We start from the raw sequence: 6,000 nt of genomic DNA on the forward strand, positions 1-6,000 counted from the left end.
CACACACACACATACACAGATTCACACACATGGGATTTTACAAATCCGCACCCACCCCACTGCCTCCCTCCACACTCACACACCAAGTGCATCCTGCACACTTGATCCTTACCATCAACACACTCTTTCTCCCGGAGAGGCAGCCGAGAGAGCAGAGGGATCCTAGCGGGGATTCCTGGAAATGTCATCCCCCAACACCTTCGGTCCGCCATCCTCATCCCTTTGGCTCTACCTTTTACTTACACACACACACACACACACACACACACTCACACACTCACTCCTGCCATGACTATCAGGCCCGCCGTTGCCCCCAAAGCACCGCATCTCAGCGCGCACCGGACAGCAGGCGTCCCTATCCTCAACGACCCCTTCCCCCGCCCCGTTAGCTTGATGGCTAAAGGCACTTCCCCCTGTATGTCGCCGGCTGTCCCCTCTCATCCGCACTATTGTTCCTTGCAGCCCCTCTCGCGCCCGAGGGCGCCCTTCGGCGAAGACCGGGGCTCCGTCGAAGGCAGCATCAGCGCCGGGGACCCCCCTCCATTCACCCACCCCTCCCTGGCGGTGGTACCTTGCTTGACAGCTGGGTCCGCGGGCCCGCGGGAGCAGGCAACGCTAATGACAACGTTGGTGCCAAGCCTGGGAATAAAGCTCCACTCCAGACGCTCCTACCTCCAGCGCCACCATCTTCTCCCGCCGCCGCCGCCGCCGCCGCCGCCACCGCGACCGCAGCCGCCGCCACCGCGACCGCAGCCGCCCTCGCCCAGCTCCGGCTACGGCTCTGCAGCCGCCGCTCGGGCCCCTCCGGTCCAGCGGCCCCACCCCCTTCTCCCCACCCTCCCGCCCGCCCCTCGTGACGCGCGCCGGGCCGAGCCGGCCGGCTGGAGAGGGAGGGCGCCCGTGGTTGGGGGTGGGAGGGGACGCGCGCACGCCGCGTGCTAGGAGCGCCCCTGCCTCCCACGCCCACCCGCGCGCACCCGCGGCGCGCGAGCCCGAAGCAGCTGGGCGGCGTCCTCCTCCCGCCGCCTCTGAAGCGCCCCAGTCCCGGCGCGGGTGGGTGTGTGGGGCGCTGCCGCCTCTCGGCGCCCTTCGCGCCCCGGCTCGGTCAGGTGCGTCCGGGCGTGCGCGGGCCCCGCTGGAGCCTCCCTGATCGCGGCTGCGGGCCGAGCTCACGGAGCGGCAAATGCGGCTGCCTCTTCGGCGGAAGCCCAAAGGGGTCCCGGGTTCCCTCAGCAGCGGCCCTGGCCAACCTCTGCGCGCAGGAACAGGCCGCGCTGCGGGACCACGAAGCTGGGCCGCGGCTTCGGCTCCTGCGGGCTGTTCCCTCTGCTGAGTTACTACCGAGCTTTCCCGCTTCTCTTGGCCCTTAAACGCTGCTTGCACTTAGCGCCCCGGCCGGCGCACAAGGCCCCCTCAGAAAAAGGGGTTGCCGGTGTCTCTGGAACGCGTTGCAGCCCTGCGTTGTCGCCGCTAGGGGGAGAGCCTCTCGGGTTTGGGCGGGAGCGAAGCGGGCCGCCTTTGCAGCCCTGGAAGGGAACTGCCCAGTCCTGCGGGAAGAGCGGAAAGCCTCTGGATTATGATGCCGGGAGATGCTCGGCTTAGTTTTTCTACCCGCTTCTCTATTCTGGTTGGTCAGAATTTAGTGTATTTGAGCCTGGCTGAGGGCATCAGCCCCAGATAAACCTGACAGAGGGAGGACGGGAGGGGACTTTTGCAGCAGGGACCAGGTGGCAGGTGCTGTGTGTTAATGAAAAGCAGTGGGATGGACAGGCCTCAGGAGACCTGGGTTCTGGCGCCATCCTCACCTGTAATTGGCAGTGTAATATGAGCGAAATTGTTTCCCCTCTTCACAGGTTTATCAGTAATATGAAATTATATTTGCACAAAGCCTTATCGTTTGCAAAGCCATCTTCATGCACATATTCTCATCTAGTAAAATGAAGCCTTGGTTATCCAGATCCTTTGGGAAAGGGATCTTTTACCACACCGTTTTTCCTATTATTGTAAGCACAGTGCCGCCAGAAAAATCTGGGGATGTAGCCTAAAGCATTCTTGAAGTCTTGTGTTTTAGCTATAAAGTTTATATGACCTTGCATTCTACTCCGTAATGATTTTTTTTTGCTTTAACAAAGCAAGCAATAGCTTACTTCTCCTCAAAAAGATCTTTTAGTAAAATTGAAATTGAAATATATACTAGGAAGGTGTATCGACATTACATACTTACCTTTTTTTTTTCCAGTAAGTATTTATCCGACGTGTATTCCAGACAAGATCCTTGTTCTTCCTGAGCTCACAGTACGAGGGAGGAAACAGGTATTAAACAGTCAGAATAATAAGTGCAACTGTGATCAACTCTCAAGTGCAAGGGTGCTAGGGTTCACAGGGAAACCTAATCTAGACCCCAGGATTGGATGAGGCTTTCCAGGGAAATAACCTTTCAGGTTGCCCAGGATAGGCAGCACTGAGACACTTCCAGGTAGAAGGAAACGTATAGAAGCCCACCCAGACTCGGCTGGAGAGGCAGGCAGCCGTGGCCAGAACCTGTAGAAACTTGTAGGCCTTTTAAAATAAGGATTTTATCTTGTGAGAAGGTCACTGAAAGTCTGTAAGAGCTGGGAGTCAGTGATCATGATCACATTTCAGTTCCTGAAAGATGGGCGAGGTAGCTCTGTGAAGAAGTGATTCATGGAGGGTTAGGGCCCAGGATAGAAAGACTCTGAGCCCATGAGGGGTTTTAGTTTAAACACTGACTGCTCTTCTGTTTGTTTTTAGTGCATCTGTTTTCACATGTACCAGTTTTGGGGCCTTTCAGACTGCCTCTCTGTAATAGTCCTTATTTTGTTACTTTTAATATGCTGTGGTTTTAGGAAGGAAATTGATCTTGTTAGAATTTCAGGTTCAGTAAGGGGATATAGGTTCTGAGTGAGGAGCTCTTTTCTGTGATACACTTGGTGTCATTTAGTTTGTTAGCTCAGCAATCTCTGCTTATTTTCTACTTTTGTGTGTACATTGAGGCAAAATTCCTTGATGCATGAATGAGAGACACATTATTTCTTTAATAATATAATATCTTTTCCTCAAATCTTCCATCACAGGGTTTTTGTGCAGATTAAAGTGTGTGAAATTACAAAGTGTTTAGTGCCATATAAAGGAAAGTAATCATTATTATAATGGCAGCTTAGAGACCTCCAACACTAATTAGTTACCAAATATTCACACCTGAAAACTCCCTCCCTCCTCTTCTCCTGACCCTCCCATAAAAGCACAGAGATGCCTATTCCTTATGGAAAGCACAAACATTGTCTGAAGTGCTCATGTTACCCTTTGTGTCTTGGCTGGCAGGAAACTCAGGCCAAATTTGCAGGTCATTGTAGGAAATGGGTAGATCCACACGACATTCATATCTGTGTCATAGCTCTTCCTTTGGTCTTGTTCTTATATTGTATCTATAGTTTTCCTGTGCCTGCTTTATTGGTATTTTTCTACTTTATTATAGGCATTCCTATAAGCCACTTCAAATATTTGTATTCATTCACTTTTTAAAGGGGTCAGAACTGCTGTTCAATGTTTCAGAAGCCAGTATATAAAATACTGGCACCTTGTCAGCCATTGTAGCAGGTAACAATACTATGGACACTGTGCCAAGTAGCTTGGGTTGAAATTCAAGTTTTGTCCACCATTGCATGGGGATCAGAAGCCTCTGCATGACAGTTTAGAGCCTCCTATCGCAAAAAAAACCCTCCAGTTTGTCTCCCACTGGCTCCTAGATAATTTCCTTTAGTGTGATCTCTGAGTTTCATCAGCCTGCCCTGTACCTGGTACAAGTATTGTTTGTCACTTGATAAGAAGGCAGGGATCCATGAACTTTTATTCATTTAGGTTTCTTTTTGTCAACAAAGACCTGAAGATTCCAGGATTCACTAAATACATTCAAACTTCACAGGAATCACATGTCTCTTTTGGTAGCAATAGGTACTTCCCTTTGATTTCAAGTTCCTTAGGGATTACCTTCTTTCTGTCCCCTTGAGCTGAGATCGTATGTAGAACAAACACTCAACAACCTTCAGGGAATAGGATTTTTCTTGAGGATTTCAGTTTTGCTAACATTTGATAATGTAGAAAACTTTCTAATATACAGTATAGTTATTTTTGTCACAGGATTTTAAATGTATGGACAAAATAAACAATTACAAAATGTCCATATCCTAAACTTCAATAAAGTTACTTTTACATGCTGATTCTTATTTCACCAGCCTTTTTCTAGACATACATTCTATCCTGGCTTCAGACAGGTCCCCATCTTTCTCTTTCTATTCCCCAAATAGGTCAGGCTCCCTCTCTCTCTTCCTTGAATCACATTCACTGTGCCCTTTAATGATTCCCACCAGCATTTTGTACAATGGCTATGCTTACCTGATAACTAGAAGACATTCTGGTTCTATATATAGTAATTCTGCCACTGAAAATGAAATTTCTGAATGAAGAGTGTCATGGGAACATATTGTCTTGTTTAAAAGGTTACATACCCATCCCTGAACCGAACTCCATGGCCAATGGCATGGCTCTCACCCCTGGAGCTGGGTCAGTCCTCCTCAAACCTGGTGGCTGCTTGAGGATAGAGCAAGACCTGAGTACTATCACCAAGAGGAGGAAATGGACAGGGGCAAAGGAAAACAACTCTCCTGTTCATCTCAGCTTATACTAGAGAAGAATGAGAAATTTTAACCTAAATGTACAATAATAAGGGAGTTGGTTCACTGATTAATGTCTTTACAGTGCTATATATTATGCCACCATTAACAATATCATAGTCACAGACTTTAAAAAAATAATAATACGGAAAAAACACAAGCTTAAGTTCTCATCACAATTGAAAAAAATTGGGATACAAAATCATGTAGACAGTTGATTACAACTTTTTAAAAGGGCACAGAAGTACATCAAAATGTCAGTAGTAGTCCACTCAAGTAGTAGTGTTATTTTCCTCTTTCTATGTTTTGGTAGTTAAAAAATGTTTTTTTAATAGTATACACATGATCTTAACAATTTGAAAAAAAAACATGGCTGTAAAAATTAACAACGTTACCACCACACACCTGGTGGCATCCCAAAATAACTATTGGGTCACTTTGCATTTCTGAAGCATCTTTCCAGATTTGATTTATCCTTCCAGGTTTATTTCAGATACCACGAACTTCAAGAAAATGTTTTCAGACTCTGTTGCTCTCATTGATATACCTTATTGTCAAAGCATTTGTTTGCAACATTAGCAGCCTTACAGCCTCTATGGAAGAGCAGGATATAAATAGACAGAAATTGATAAAATTCTTTGCTCATTCTGTTTAACATCTGCTTATGCACTGGATTGTTTCCCAATTTATTTCAGTAGTACACCTGAATATTATGGTCATCTGGTAGGAACAGCATAAAATATTGATATATTTAATTCATCCTACACACTAGGAACAATTTTACTGGAAGAAAATATGACTATATGTTCTAGATAAACTATAACATTACAACCATGAGTGTATTTCTTTAAAAGTAAGAAGCTATGAAATTAAGTGTCCAGCAATTTCAGTATTTTTCCCCCTCAATATGTGTTTGCTACAGATTTATATCTTTTTGCCATCTTACTAATAGAAAAATGGTAGTAAACACCAATTGTCTAAGGAAGTTATGTAGGATAAAAATGTAAAATTAAGAAGATTATAATAATAATAATAATAATAATCTTTTTTTTTTAAATTAGTACATAAGCCAATCAATAGGCTACCATTACTCATCTGGGGCAGGAGATAACCTCAGTGCTGTTTCTACAATAGCACTGACATATGGAAGTGTAATTTTAAAATCACCACTCTACTCTTGTTTTCTGTTAGGTATTTTATTTTGGGTATGTTGTATCACATCCCCAACTAGATCATGAGCCCTTCAAGATTAGTGACCAAATGTCAGTTATATTCCCTTTGTGTTGCTTCCACCGAACACCTAACAGGT

At 46.0% G+C, this 6,000-nt stretch overlaps 1 protein-coding gene across 1 annotated transcript in view; it reads right to left on the reverse strand.

The window, feature by feature from the left end:
* APBA1 (amyloid beta precursor protein binding family A member 1) overlaps window positions 1-804 on the reverse strand; it is a 201,884-nt gene extending 201,080 nt beyond the window's left edge. Inside the window, exon 1 of the mRNA XM_072959572.1 lies at window positions 572-804. The gene's annotated coding sequence lies outside the window, so the exon portion shown is untranslated. The remainder of the gene's footprint in view (window positions 1-571) is intronic.
* Between the last annotated feature and the right edge of the window lie 5,196 nt (window positions 805-6,000).

The sequence above is a fragment of the Vicugna pacos genome, chromosome 4, assembly GCF_048564905.1.
Source record: "Vicugna pacos chromosome 4, VicPac4, whole genome shotgun sequence".
Classification (NCBI taxonomy): domain Eukaryota; kingdom Metazoa; phylum Chordata; class Mammalia; order Artiodactyla; family Camelidae; genus Vicugna; species Vicugna pacos.